General features: G+C 40.0%; 1 non-coding gene across 1 annotated transcript; it reads right to left on the bottom strand.

Moving 5' to 3' along the window:
* Window positions 1-13,590: 13,590 nt before the first annotated feature.
* Window positions 13,591-13,715, bottom strand: LOC114696890. The gene has a single exon (XR_003735077.1). It is a non-coding gene; the product is annotated as a small nucleolar RNA SNORA40 (small nucleolar RNA).
* Between the last annotated feature and the right edge of the window lie 467 nt (window positions 13,716-14,182).

Here is a 14,182-nt window from a genome sequence, read left to right as displayed (position 1 = left end):
ACTTGCAATAAATGTGATAAGCTTTAAAAAAAAAAAAGGAGAATATTAGCCAGGTGTGATGATATACATCTGTAATACCATCAGTTGAGTGCTGTGGGATGGTCTGTATATCAAATTAGTCTGATTGGTCAATAAATAAAACACTGAATGGCCAGTGGCTAGGCAGGAAGTATAGGCGGGACTAACAGAGAGGAGAAAAGAAAGAACAGGAAGGCGGAAGGAGTCACTGCCAGCCACTGCCATGACAAGCAGCATGTGAAGATGCCGGTAAGCCACGAGCCATGTGGCAAGGTATAGATTTATGGAAATGGATTAATTTAAGATATAAGGACATTTAGCAAGAAACCTGCCATGGCCATACAGTTTGTAAGCAATATAAGTCTCTGTGTTTACTTGGTTGGGTCTGAGCCGCTGTGGGATTGGCGGGTGACAAAGATTTGTCCTGACTGTGGGCAAGGCAGGAAAACTCTAGTTACAGCTGAGGCTGATACCGAAGGATTGAGGGTAACATGGGCTACATAGTGAGTTTAAGTTCATCATGGGTATATTGGAAAAAAAAACCAAAATGCTAAAAATAAGGAATAAACAGAAAGCACAGAGAATATTTAATTGATGGAGCTTTAGAGAAGGTGGTGGCAAGAGATGGGAGGCAAAAAACCTGATCAGGAGACTGCGCATGTGTTACTAACTGACTAAGAGTTACAGAAGGAAGTGCAGTGCTCCTGGAGTGATATCTGATGAAGAGCAGAAAGAGGAATAACCATTTTAAATAGGTGGACCTTGCGGTGACTTAGGAGCATGCCCCAACCAACTTACTTTCGTTCTAGAACTCTTGGGAACTGTAATTGTTGGATTACACACATGTGGTCACTAAGGTGTTTTTTTTTTTTTTAAATTATGAGCAGTATCAGCAACACCATGACGTCCTCTGCACATGCTGCCCACCATGTTTTCTTTTCTTTTTTTTTTTTTGGTTTTTCGAGACAGGGTTTCTCTGTGTAGCTTTGCGCCTTTCCTGGAACTCGCTTTGGAGACCAGGCTGGCCTCGAACTCACAGAGATCCGCCTGCCTCTGCCTCCCGAGTGCTGGGATTAAAGGCGTGCGCCACCACCGCCCGGCCCACCATGTTTTCTTGTACCTCATCAAGACTTGCAACATGTGTCTGTTGATAAACCTTGTTCTTCAAAGTCTCCACATCTTGGCAAATGAGTTCTGGAATAGTGCAAGGAATTAGTGAGTGGAGGTAAAAGTACACATCAGACCCAGTTCCTTATTTGATTGATTATCTCTTAATTAGTACATCAGCAATAAAATGGTGCAACCAGATTACGTATCTTCCTCCAAGTTTAGTGTTCCTCATCCCCAAAACAAGCCCTGTTATCAAAGCAACAACACCACAAAAATCTTCATAAGGCAAGATGGGAACGAAATCCAAGTCAATGGATATATCTCACATCATTCAGAGTGTCTGAACTGAGTTAGAGAGGATTCCAAAAACATATAAAGATAAACCATTTTTCCTGGTGAAGCAGAATGATGTGATTCAGCCACAGGTAACCGTGAGCAGGCTTGCTAGCAGACATTACACTTTTTTTTATTACCCAGTAAAAGGTACAGTAGACCCCCACACATTTTGTTTCTGATCTCCAGCTCATCTCCGAGACCCACTGGCATGTGCTTGTAGACATTAAGATAAGTCTTATGATTACAAGCAGTAAAGTTGCTGCTCATGCAAAGGATGTGCATTGGACAAAGCTGCGATGGAAAGAAACCCCTGAGGATGCTTATATCTAGAGCATTGAGCCAGGTTTAGAAATGTGTCGAAGTGTCCTGTTTTTGTTTTGTTTTTTGTTTTTTTGAGACAAGGTTTCTCTGTGTAGCCCTGGTTGACCTGGAACTCACTCTGTAGACCAGGTTGGCCTTGAACTTACAGAGACTTGTCTTCCTCTGCCTCCTGCATGCTGGGATTAAAGGCATGTGCCACTGGTGTATTTCATTGGCTGAAGGTTTAGTTGCTTGTCCTTCTGGCTCCATGAATGTGTATAAATGTCAAACTAGCATTGTCAGAACATGTAACTTCCTTAGGCTCCCTTCTTCTAATATCTCTGTGTTGCTGAAGTGTTCACATTTCTTTAAATCAATTGCCATACCCTAGTTTCCTTTTTCATCTTTCTGCTTTGACATGTGGCTGATGCGACAATTCTTTATCCACTCTGCCTTACATATTGCCAAGTGTCATTACCTTTCATTAGCAGCTCTAAGTTCTTTTATGAATAGATCAGTCAACACACAAAGCACATATTGTGAAGCATCAAGGCTTGTCATCTGAAGAAGGGGAGGCAGAGTTTCCAGAGCCAACAGCCTTTGCCTGACAGACCTCATTTCCTATCTGGTGCTTGATTGTCATACAAACAACTAAGATCTGTGTCCTGGGAACCAGAAACAATGCAAGGAATCAGAAATGGGGAATAAATGAGTTTGTAGCATCAGAATGACCCCAAATCTCAGTGGCCCTTAATAAAGTTGTACTGCATGATCTGAGAGACGTTAAGTATTATTACCACCTGAATGGCATGTATCCAAAAGACATATTCATAGAAACTCCACCATACTTTATACATTTTATTCACATGCTTCAAGAAACAGATTAATGCATCAAACACCTAGGGCATTCTGGAATAAATTTGCCCCTACATCATTCCCATAAAAAAATAAAGAAATAAAGAGCATTTATTCTGGAAGCCATGACTAGTACATACATAAACTGTAGATTACGTAAGCACATTTTGGGGTTTCTTGGCACAAAGCTGAGATACGTGCCCTTTACTTAAATGCAAAGAAGAGAAAAAGAGAACCACGGAGTCAGAATGATGATGTAGGAAAAGAAGATAATAGATAACTTAAGTTAGAAAACAAGCAGAAGCAAACATTCTGTGGCTCTGTGGAGTCACAGAAATGAATAAAGGACAGATTTTTAATCATAGAGTGGCAACTCCTACCAATAATGTATCTGAAACCATTTTAAATGTTCTGATCCCAGTGCGCCAGCCCCTCTACTTCCGGAGAGTTTTTTTTTTTTTTTTTTTTTTTTTTTTTTTCCTTTTTGGCGATGGCACAGATGGACTCACAACTGGGGAGAAGGTACAAAGATTCTATCAGGCAGCTGAACTAGGCCAGCTGACCTATCTTCCTTGGGGCTTGGTTGATCATTACCTTTGATCAAATAGAAGGCCACATGTTCCAGCTGCCCTTATGCCTGGTTACTACAGTGGGAGAAAGGAAGGCGAAAGCGAGCAAGACAGGGAATTTAGGGCAAGGTAGATATGTGAATTTGCATATCTGCTCGAATCCAAGCAAGTCATATGTGTCCAAATTACTAATTAAAAAAAAAACCCAGATATTTAGATGAGATAGAAATGGCTCCCAATAAGTTTTATATGCTTCCTGTAGTGGAAATGATGAGCTCGTGAAAGGAATTGGAACTACTAAAATTAGAAAAGTACATAGAAAGACTTTTTAAAATACATTAAAACATAAAAGTATATGAAACATAGAATTATCTAAATACATAGGAAATGCTGAATGTTTGGGTGTGGAGAACAGAAGTGCATGGGGTGAAAAGAAGGATTATGCTGAGAGCAGTTACTTCCTATGCCTTCATATTGAATCTTTGTTGAACACAGACATGTAAGGACCACTCCCCCTCCCCACCCCGCAGACTTCCCAGTGGTACATTATCGTTTCAGGCAGTGGCTTTCAACCTTCCTAATGCTGCAACTCTTTAGTACAGTTCCTCATGTGGTGACCTCCAACCATAAAATTATTTTCGTTGCTACTTCATAACCGTAATTTGCTATTGTTGTGAATTGTAGTGTAAATATATGCTATGTAGGATGTCTGATACGTGACTTCCGTGAAAGGGTCATTCAAGCCCCAACGATGTCATGACCCACAAGTTGAGAACAATTGGTTTAAGGAGTATCATATTGTCACTGAACAATCTTTGCTTTCTATATGGAGGTTGCTGTTTTGGTAGATCACAGGATGTACCTAGATACTTCTGCAAGTAAACAGTGTACAAAATCAAGGCTTTCTTCCCAAAATGAGTTTTAAAACTTAGTGTCATTTGAGACAGATACAAAAAAGCAGTAAGTATGCGAGAACAACTGACAAATTAATATGTATAAAAGCATGCTTTTTTCTTTAAAATGTGCGATTTGGCATAAATATGAAGGAGATGGAGTAATTGAACTTCAGGTCATTGACAATGACTTTCTTTGATGTGAGAAACTACAGGGGACTTTGAGTTTAATAATTTTCAGTATCCATTAAATGATGACTGTTATAATTAGAAAAAATTCTAAAATACTGTATACTATAGGTTGTACTCAAAAATGTCACTAAATTGGGCTTGCGATACATATCCTACAGATTCTTGATGCTTTGCTGATAACCAGGAACTAATCAGAGCCCTCTTGAAAAGTCTCCTGCTTGCTCTGTTTTTTTTTTTTTTTTTTTGGTTTTTCGAGACAGGGTTTCTCTGTGTAGCTTTGCGCCTTTCCTGGGACTCACTTGGTAGCCCAGGCTGGCCTCGAACTCACAGAGATCCGCCTGCCTCTGCCTCCCGAGTGCTGGGATTAAAGGCGTGCGCCACCACCGCCCGGCTGCTTGCTCTGTTTTAATCTGTTGAGTCAGGGCTGAGAGAGTCAAACCCTGAATACTTGCCTTGCCTTTGAAAGACCGCTTTGCATTAGAAATGGTAGGTATCGGTCAGTAAAAGACAGGTACACAATAACTTTTCTAGATATTAATGCAAAATATAGCGGACAATATGGACGGTTCCAAACCAAAATTAATTTGGATAAAAGGAAAATATTTGGAGAATGTGTCCATGGAGGTAAATGAATAAACTCAGAATGTGGGAAGCCCTCACATCTGGAAGACAAGAGGAGTGGGTGGATGGGTGAGAGGTCATGGGAAGCTTGAACAAAGCCCTAGAGTGATGTCACTGAGAATGCGATTGCTTGAGCCTTCGAGATAAGTCTATCTTCTTTCAATTTTTAACGGAAAATGAAGCTGAGTAAGAGCTCAAGTTTTATTCATTAACTTTGAAAGACTACAGACTAAGACTTTCAAATCTTAACATGAAAATGTGTGATTACACAGTAATGCCATTTTCTTCAATGCTTCTGCTCAGACAGGGATTGACTTCCATGTCAGTTCACCAGCTCAGATGTGACAAAGTGGCCCGGTTCATCTTTATGACACTGACAAATTCATATGTTCAATTCTGAAAATGTGGTTTCTTTTTTAGAAGTTGTAAATTTTATTAGGGGAAAAAAAAAGACTTTCAAACCAAAAGCCATCACACACCAAAATTAACCAGATCCTAAGTATATGTATTCAGTGAAAGTCTATATACTTAGGATAGACATTTGGAAAGGGGGGGGCTTTACGTTGGATTTTACGTTTGCAGATATAAAATGTGTGTAAAGACAACTTTGCACATTATGGCAACTTAAACTACTCACATCTTGGACATAATATGCTCACTGTGAGAACAGCATTCTTCCTACCAACAGTGGCCAGCAGGAAATCTGAATCTCCTTCCTAAATAGCAAAGGTCAGAATGGGATTTCAGGACTCAGATCCCATCCCTGTAACTTCACTTTAAACCATGTACTGTATTCCTGCTCACTGTCAACAGCTGGGGGTGTTCTGGCAGAAGACAGAGCACAGGTTTTTTTGTTTTGTTTTGTTTTGTTTTGTTTTAGCTGCTCAGCCGAGTTCAGCAACAGCCTCAAGAGCTAATAATCCCTCCAGTGTGACTCTCATATTTCACTGTATACAACTGTCACTCAGTGGTTGCTGCTAAATTTGGTCTGCCTTAAGAGGGCTGTTGTAACTCAGGTAAGTAGATGCCTTCCATTCCACAGTCACCCCATTTTTAGGACTCCTAGGAACGAGTGTGTCTGGAGTAGATAGCTGTCCACGTACACACGGTAGAAGATAGCGTCTCTTCAGCACGGCATTGTCTGAAATCGCTGTCTCCACGAAGAGCATCCGCAACCGGCTTTGTCAAACAGAGTCAGGTCAGATCAAAGCCAGGCTCTGTGAGCAAGGCTCCTGGCAAGACGAAGACAGGCTGTGGAGAACATCGGGCAGCGGCGGCCCACCTGATGGGTTCCCGTGCTCCCTGATCTGATCGCCTTCATTTCAAATGGGCTGATAAGAGCGGGAAAAGCATCGGAACAGGACAAAGACTAATGATAGGATATTTTTAACAGGCTCACACAAATCCTAGAGAAACAAATAAAAATCCCCAAGGAATAACAAGATCTTTTCACGATGAATTGTGTTGACCACATAGTTTTCCCTACAAAGCTATTTTAGGGACTTTTACCCCACACCTTCCAAGACTCAGGAGAAGCAGTTGGTCTATGAAGCAGTTTGTCAAGAACACACGCACCAATGACGTATCACTTTTGGAGGGACACCTAGATAGGATGCTAGGAGCAGGTTCATAAGCATGGGTATACCTTAGGGACCATCTTAGCTCATGGGGATTGTAAACCAGATGATGTTAAAGATACAAGCAGTCCCAGTGATATTCAGTGTTCTAGAAAGAATTGCTTTTCTGAACTGATTATGTTCTGTGAACAAGAAGTTTTTATTCTGCGCCCGATAGGAATCCAGGCATTGACAAGTCTCCAGTCCTTCGCCCTTCCTTTCCTAGGGCTCTTAACATGGTTCTGTAGGTTTTGATTCATACATTTTCCAGCATGTTCCTGCACTATTATGGGTTTATATACTTTCAATAAGTTTTAGAATTATTATAATAACTATGAGTTCATATTACCAAATCAAAATAAAATTAAATCTTTTTTCCCCTTAAATATAAGTAGAACCAAATTTTATGAAATTTTTGCCTGTCTTTAAAGGTTTGTTTTACTAGTGGGCACTCATGAAATTTAGACCAATGGCTGTGGAGCCTTCACGGGACTGGACTAGGCCTCTGCATAAACAAGACAGTTGTGTAGCTTGATCTGCTTAAGGGGTCCCTGGCAGTGGGATCAGGATCCATCCCTGGTGCATGAGCTGACTTTTTGGAGCCCACTACTTTTGGTGGGTCACCTTGCACAGCGTTGAGGCAAGGGGAGGGGCTTGGACCTGCCTCAACTGAATGTACCAGGCTCTGCAGACTCCCCATAGGAGGCCTTACCTTCTTGTAGGAGGGAATGAGGGGTTGGTTTCCAGGGGAGGGGAGGAGGGAGGCTAGAGGGGCCGGAGGAGGGAAGAGGGGGAACTGTGATTAGCATGTAAAATGAATTAAAAAATTCTTAATAATAAAAAAGAGAAAAAAAGATTTGTTTTAATTTTAATTTGCATATGTGTGTGTGCCCACTTGAATATGGCTTACTAAAACTGGGACTCCCACCCCTGGAGTATCTGCTGAGTCTGCCCTCCGCAGGCCCCTGCACTCATGAGCACAGACATGCACTCCACAGACATAATTAAAATTCATAAAATGCGAATTTATAAAATAGGAACAAGAAGCTCATGTGCTCACATCAGTAGTGCACTGGACGTGGAAACCCACCTAACGTCTGCCGTGTACCTGGGAGCTGCACTTTATGCCTTCCCTCAGCGGCCTCAGGAGCCTGGATCTACCGTCCTCTCCATTTTACAAATGAGGAACCTGCACACTTACTTATCCAGTAAGAAGCCGCGGCTGGAGTTACAACTAGGCCCCTTGAGATTAAAGCATGCCTTCTGAAGTTTTGTGGTTCCGCCGAGAACTGGATTTGTGGCCTGTTGCTACCTACTCTCGTCTCTCCTCACCCTGATACCCGTGCTACAGTCAGCCATTGTTGGCTTGTATGAACTGTGTAGGCAGAATATCTGATGTGACCTTTACTGAAAGTCTTCAAATTATTTGATAGAGGGAGGGGAAGGAAGAGGGAAGGCGGGAGGGACGGAGGGAGGGAGGGACGGAGGGAGAGAGAGAGAGAGAGAGAGAGAGAGAGAGAGAGAGAGAGAGAGACTGATCATCATTCATATCATTCATCATTGGCAATTATTTTCTTAATTTTTTTCTATCTGAAATAGACATATAGAATACATGTCAGAACTACAAATTGCTTTTTAAGGATCAATTTCAATTACATATCAATTAGTTTTTATTAAAGAACCACATTGGGGCTTAAGGATAAATGCTCAAGTGTCTTCAGGTGGATGCACTGATTGCAATAAACTAGATTGCTCATTTTGCTTCCTAACTCTACCAGATACCTCGAGATGTTATTTTATGAAGACATCAAACAACCTCAGAACGCACGTGCTTTCATTTCCAGTGTTTCATTGATGACAGAGTCTCAGGTTTTTGTAGGTTACGTGGCTCCTGAGGGAAGCAGCAGGTACGGGGCCCAGTCTCCTTACTGCAGCTCCTGAAGGCTGGAGGGGGATGTGACCACTCATTCTCTCCTTCAGAGCGTGGGGGGATGTGAGTTTACTCACCTTTCACTTGATGCTTGTTTCTGGGATCCGAGGCAGGGCCCCGCCAACTATCAATACCAAGCCAATGTTTGTCATAAAGCACGAATTTTCCTCCAGAAATACTTCCTTCTTTCCTGGAAAACTCACTAACTCACTATTACAAGTATCTGTGGATAAAACACCCTGTTAGATTCTTGAGGCCACAGAACATATGCAAGAAACGGTTCTAACACTGAGGAGCATCCAAACCTGCCTTTAATATCACACTCCCTCTTTAATAAACTAATGCTAAGTTAGCACACACGGGAGGGAAGGTAGTATCTTTGAACAGGAGCTGCTGGTGACAAGAAACTTGCACCTGCAGTTAATTTTAATTCTATGACAGCCCCCCCCCTTCATCTCCTGGGGAGAATTATTTCTCCTCTTCCTTCACCTCCTGGTTCCATTAGGAAAATAGGGCCCTATAAATGGGACTCTGGAGTTAAAAATAAGGTCACTGTATTTTTTTTTTTCTTTGTACCTTGAGGTGGGGAAGAGTTTACCTTCTCACCACAACAGATGGTTTTAAATGCAGTGATTACAAAATTCTGAAGGTAAAATGGTTTAATTACAAAGTCAATACTGCCTCCAACCTGGGCTGAGCTTCAGCGTAAAAACAACAGACGGCACAGAGCAAACGCTAGGACAATGTTTAACCAGAGCTGTGCCTAGTGAGTGTAGTGGGCTTTTCATGGGGCCCCAGTAAACTAGAGAGCACACGCTTGTGGGCTCCTGTTTGCTGAGTAACCTCAGGCAGGAGAAATATATGTGTGTGTATACGTATTTCACCATGCTACATGCACATAAACACAATTCTAATGATGTCTGCTGGAGCTAACACAGGAGGCAAGTTTGGGTTTTAGAAAAATGGTTGGAAAAATTCTAGGATGTGCATAAAGGGAGTTTGTCACAGGGACAAATGTATAGTTCTTCAAAAAGGGACATCATATGTGAGTAAATCCTGTTCAGAAATTAACTTGCCCTCTTCCTCTTAAAACTCAAAAGAAATTCAAATGTTGGTAAGTCATTTGATTGCTAAGCAATTGAAAAATGTTTTTAATTTTTAAATCATACAAGAAGGGACTAAGTTTATTCTCCTCCTAAGTAGTATATTTTTCCAAAGCAGAAGAGATGGTAGGATTTTAAAAATTAAAGTTAAAGATTAAATGTCTAAAAATTAATTTAGATAATTTTAATTAATTTTATTTATAGTACATTTGATGAAAATGTTCCTGTACTTCAATATGCTGATTTACCAAATGTGTTTTTCAGTTTTATTCACTCAGTAAACCATGCATGAAAATTAATGTAAAATACATGCACTTTCCTTAGGGTAGTACGTATATTCTTACCTCCTAGCTGCTGAACATTTGACATGGCAATTAGAAGATAGTTTGGGTCACTGGGCTGAGCAGGTGTGGAAGGGTCTGCGTAGTTAAGTAAAACAAACATTTCTGATCGTCTTATCTCTGGGCTTTCTGATCTTAATAAATGTCACCAGGATAACCCAAAGCAACTCTCCTAACGACTCGATGGGGAATTAAACTCAGAAGCGCTTTGCAATTTCTAATCTGCTTAGTTCTGGAAGGAGAACGGCTCTTTACAGGTGGAAGTGGCTACAGTTATGTGGAGATTTGGGTACTGAGTTTAAATGTGGAAAAAAATAAAGGCCAACAAAACCTATCTTCCAAAGCTAAATGTAAGAAAATATGGGTTTTTAAAACATACTAAAACATCAAAGTAAGAAAATATTTGTATTATCGTCATCATATTAACATAAATTTTAGAGAAATATTAATATGTAATTATCTATATACTTAATGATGACTTGTATAAAATTGCTTACCTAGTTTTATTTTGTGCCACGTTTTCTAGAACTTCCTAACACATAGGCAAATTGTTTTATTTTCTTAAATCTCAAATTGTACTGAGAAAAATTATGCTATTCTTCCTTGGCAAACTCTTGAAAATCATACCTTTGAAATTCATTCATGTACTTGATTTTATCTTTTTCAGTCCGAAGCCTTCTCTGCTGGCCACCATTCTAATATATCATTGCACTGAACAACAGTATAGATAAAAACAATGACACTTACCGTAAGCATATCGCATAATGACTTTTTACAAATGAATATACTTCGTGCAGCCAGCCTTGGGGTCAGAAGTCGCCATCACCCCAAAACCCTAAAATATTCCACTCCCACTAGTCATTATCAGTGCATAGCAACTACTACCTGACTTTATGAAGAATAGTTTTTGCTTATTTATACATGATTTAAATTGAACTATACTAAAGTGTCTGGCTTCCCAGCTCAACTTCTTTCTTTTGAACTCTGGATATTTTTTCTGTTTTGCAATTATATATATATATATATATATATATATATATATATATATATAATGTATTGTGATCATATTCACCCAATCACCCTCTCATAGCTCCTCCCCCTCTTGCTAACCCTCTTCTTCCCAACTAGTCCCTCTCCTATTTGTGTGTGTGTGTGTGTGTGTGTGTGACTGAGTTGCCACTTACTGGATCAAGGAAAACTTATCAATGACTTTACCACTGAAAAAAGTAACTTCCCCTTTCCTGGCAGCCATCAGGTACTTACAGCTGCTCCACAGGGGGTCTCATGAGCTCCTGCACCCCTCCACAATGGAATACTGAAGGGCCCCATCTTCTGTGGGTCTTATGCAGATAGCCACAGATACTGAGTGCTCATGCTGGCCACAGCCATGCCTTGTTTAGAAGCCAGCATTTCAAAGCACTCTCCTCTGGCTTTCACAATCTTGCCACCATCTCTTTCCTGATGTCCCCTGGGCCTTGAAGGGGGCTGTATAGGTGTCCCATTTAGTCCTGGGCATTCAATGGTAACCTGTTCCCATCACTTCATCATTACATTAATAAAGTTTCTTCCCCAGCAACCTGCACAGGAGCTTCCAGCACTATGGATACTGGTGAACAGGAAGCTTGCAGCTCAGTTCACACTTGATTTCTCTGTGGCCTGCATCCAAAGTGTGTGATGTCTTCAACAACTCACCATCTAGTTCTGTAGGGGAACTAAAAGTAACGCTGGCCATGGTTTTGTGCAATGAGAACAGTCCATTCTTGCTGCTGTGTACCTATCTCATTGGGTGAGGACATCACAATTTCTCCCCATTTGCTGTTAGCTTTGTTCTCACCACTGAGGTTGGTTCTGACTCACCTCTTGGCAAGTGTATTCCTATTTCTGTTAGATGCATTCCTAGGTGTGGGACACTTATGGCAAAATATAGGTAATATGCTCACCTTTAAGGAATGCAGCCAAAGCTGTACCATGGACTGTTTGGGCAGCATCCTGTTTTTATGTTCTTGGACTGTGTGAGTTGCTTTGTGTGAGTACAATTTCATTTATATGAATGGCATTAGGGAAGTGGGGATCTGACTCCATGGTATAACACTTACCTAGAACATGGAAAGCTCTTGGTTTGATCTTTACTACCACAAAATTATCATAATTATGTTTCAATGGTTTAATGGTATATTTTTATTGTTTTCTACCAATCCTTATTTATAGATTCAAAATCTACGCATACTGACATGTGAACAATGTCTATTATTTCTAATTGCACATATCCATAGGATTATCCAAGTAATATAATGTATAACAATGAGGAAATTGTTTCATCCAACAATGAAGTATTATGAGCTATACTTAAGTCAATTTTTTTTAAAGACAGGGTCTCACTGCACACCCCTGGATGGCCAGGAATTTGCTTTGTAGACCAGGCTGGCCTTGAACTCACAGATACCTGCCTGCCTCTGTTCTATGATTGAAGGTATGCCCCATAACACTTGACTTGGGGCCAATTAATTTAAGGACTATTTTATTTCATGAGAAAATATTTGTGGAAATTAGTATTTGGCAAATGGAAGATATATCATTTACAAGGTATGATACAGTTAAAAAATACATACACTGAAAAGAAATATACCAAATACAAATGACTATTATTATGGTAGAAGAAATGAGACACTTTTAGGCTTTTCTCTTTATATTTTTCTATATTTTATACTGATAGCATAACCAGGAAAATATAAATAAAAAGAGAAAATAAGACCTGAAGCCAGGAACCATGTAGAAATTCTGCTTGCTAATTGGCAAGGGAATTCTTCAAATGAAGTTCCTCTTTTCAGATGACTCTAGGCTTTGTCAAATTGACAAGCCAAACTAGCCAGGAGGCTGGAAAGAAGGCTCAGTTGGTTGAGTAAGCACTGTTCTTGTAGAGGACCGAGGTTTGGTTTCCAGCACCCACATCAGTGGACTCACAACCACCTGTATCTCCAGTGCAAGGGGACCCAACGCTATCTTCTGGACTCAGCAAGCACTACACTCATGGGCACAAAAACACTTTCACATGCACACATATACGTAATTTCAGAAATAAAAACAAAATTGTTGCTCAAATTTCTAAAGATCTTATAATAAAAAACCGAGAGCTAGATATTGGAGTAAGTGCTGAAAAGATCAGAGCGGCAAAGGAACAAGCCCCTGCCATGTATACCTTTAGAACTCCTCAGCCTGAAAAGCTTTCAGTTCCTGTCTCCTCACGCCTTATATACCTCTCTCTAAGAGCCATATCACTTCCTTCTTTGTGCTGGGATTAAAGGCATGTGTGCTTCCCAAGCAAAGGTATGAGATCTCAAGTGCTGGGATTAAAGGTGTATGCCACCACTGCCTGGCTCTGTTTCTCTCCTAAACTGAATCAATCTCATGCAATCCGGGGTGGCTTTGAACTCACAGAGATTTAGACGGATCTTTGCCTTCCGAGTGCTAGGATTAAAGGAATGTGCCACTGCTGCCTGGCCTCTATATTTAATCTAGTGGCTTGTTCTGTTCTCTGATCTTCAGGTAAATTTTATTAGGTTACACAATATATCACCACACAAAATCTTTAAAAAGTGTTAAAATGAAAAGGAATGCTTTTAGCCTTTTTTTCTTTTAAATTTTCAACACTATTCTAAAGAACCAACCTTATAATCAGTACCATTGTCATTTTCAATTTCTTGAAAATTATATTCCTCCTCATGTATTAAAACTCACACTGAATAAGGAGTTCTGAGTTTCAAAAGAGGATTTATTTTTACATCTCTCTTTAAATCTTTGACCAGTATTGCAACACACACACACACACACACACACACACACACACACACACACACAGAGAGAGAGAGAGAGAGAGAGAGAGAGAGAGAGAGAGAGAGAGAGAGAGAGAGCTGATACTAGTGGGAAACAAAGGTCATTTGTTTCCCCTTATTATTTATACCATTTGTTTCCCCTTATTTTTACACCATTGTCATGATGATTTATTCCTTTGTGTTTTTATTTGCATCCACTTAAAAATCTCATTTTAATGACGTCCTCTCTATGGAATCTTCATCTTTTACTTCACTGTCTTCTTCATTATAGAGGTATACTGGAAGTCCACACATCTTCAGAGAAGACACAAAATATTTTTTGCATTTCTGAGTGCTATGGAAATTTTTCATCTGTGATTTTGTGCTAAGATGCTGTTTTTCTTCTAAAACTCAGTTATTAGTTAACTTATTATATTTAAATCATATGTATAGCATTTTATTATTTTAATTAAAATTTAATTGCATCAC

This window comes from Peromyscus leucopus, unplaced genomic scaffold (genome assembly GCF_004664715.2).
Source record: "Peromyscus leucopus breed LL Stock unplaced genomic scaffold, UCI_PerLeu_2.1 scaffold_328, whole genome shotgun sequence".
In the NCBI taxonomy this organism is placed as follows: Eukaryota; Metazoa; Chordata; class Mammalia; order Rodentia; family Cricetidae; genus Peromyscus; species Peromyscus leucopus.
This window is presented reverse-complemented; position numbering and strand designations above follow the sequence as displayed.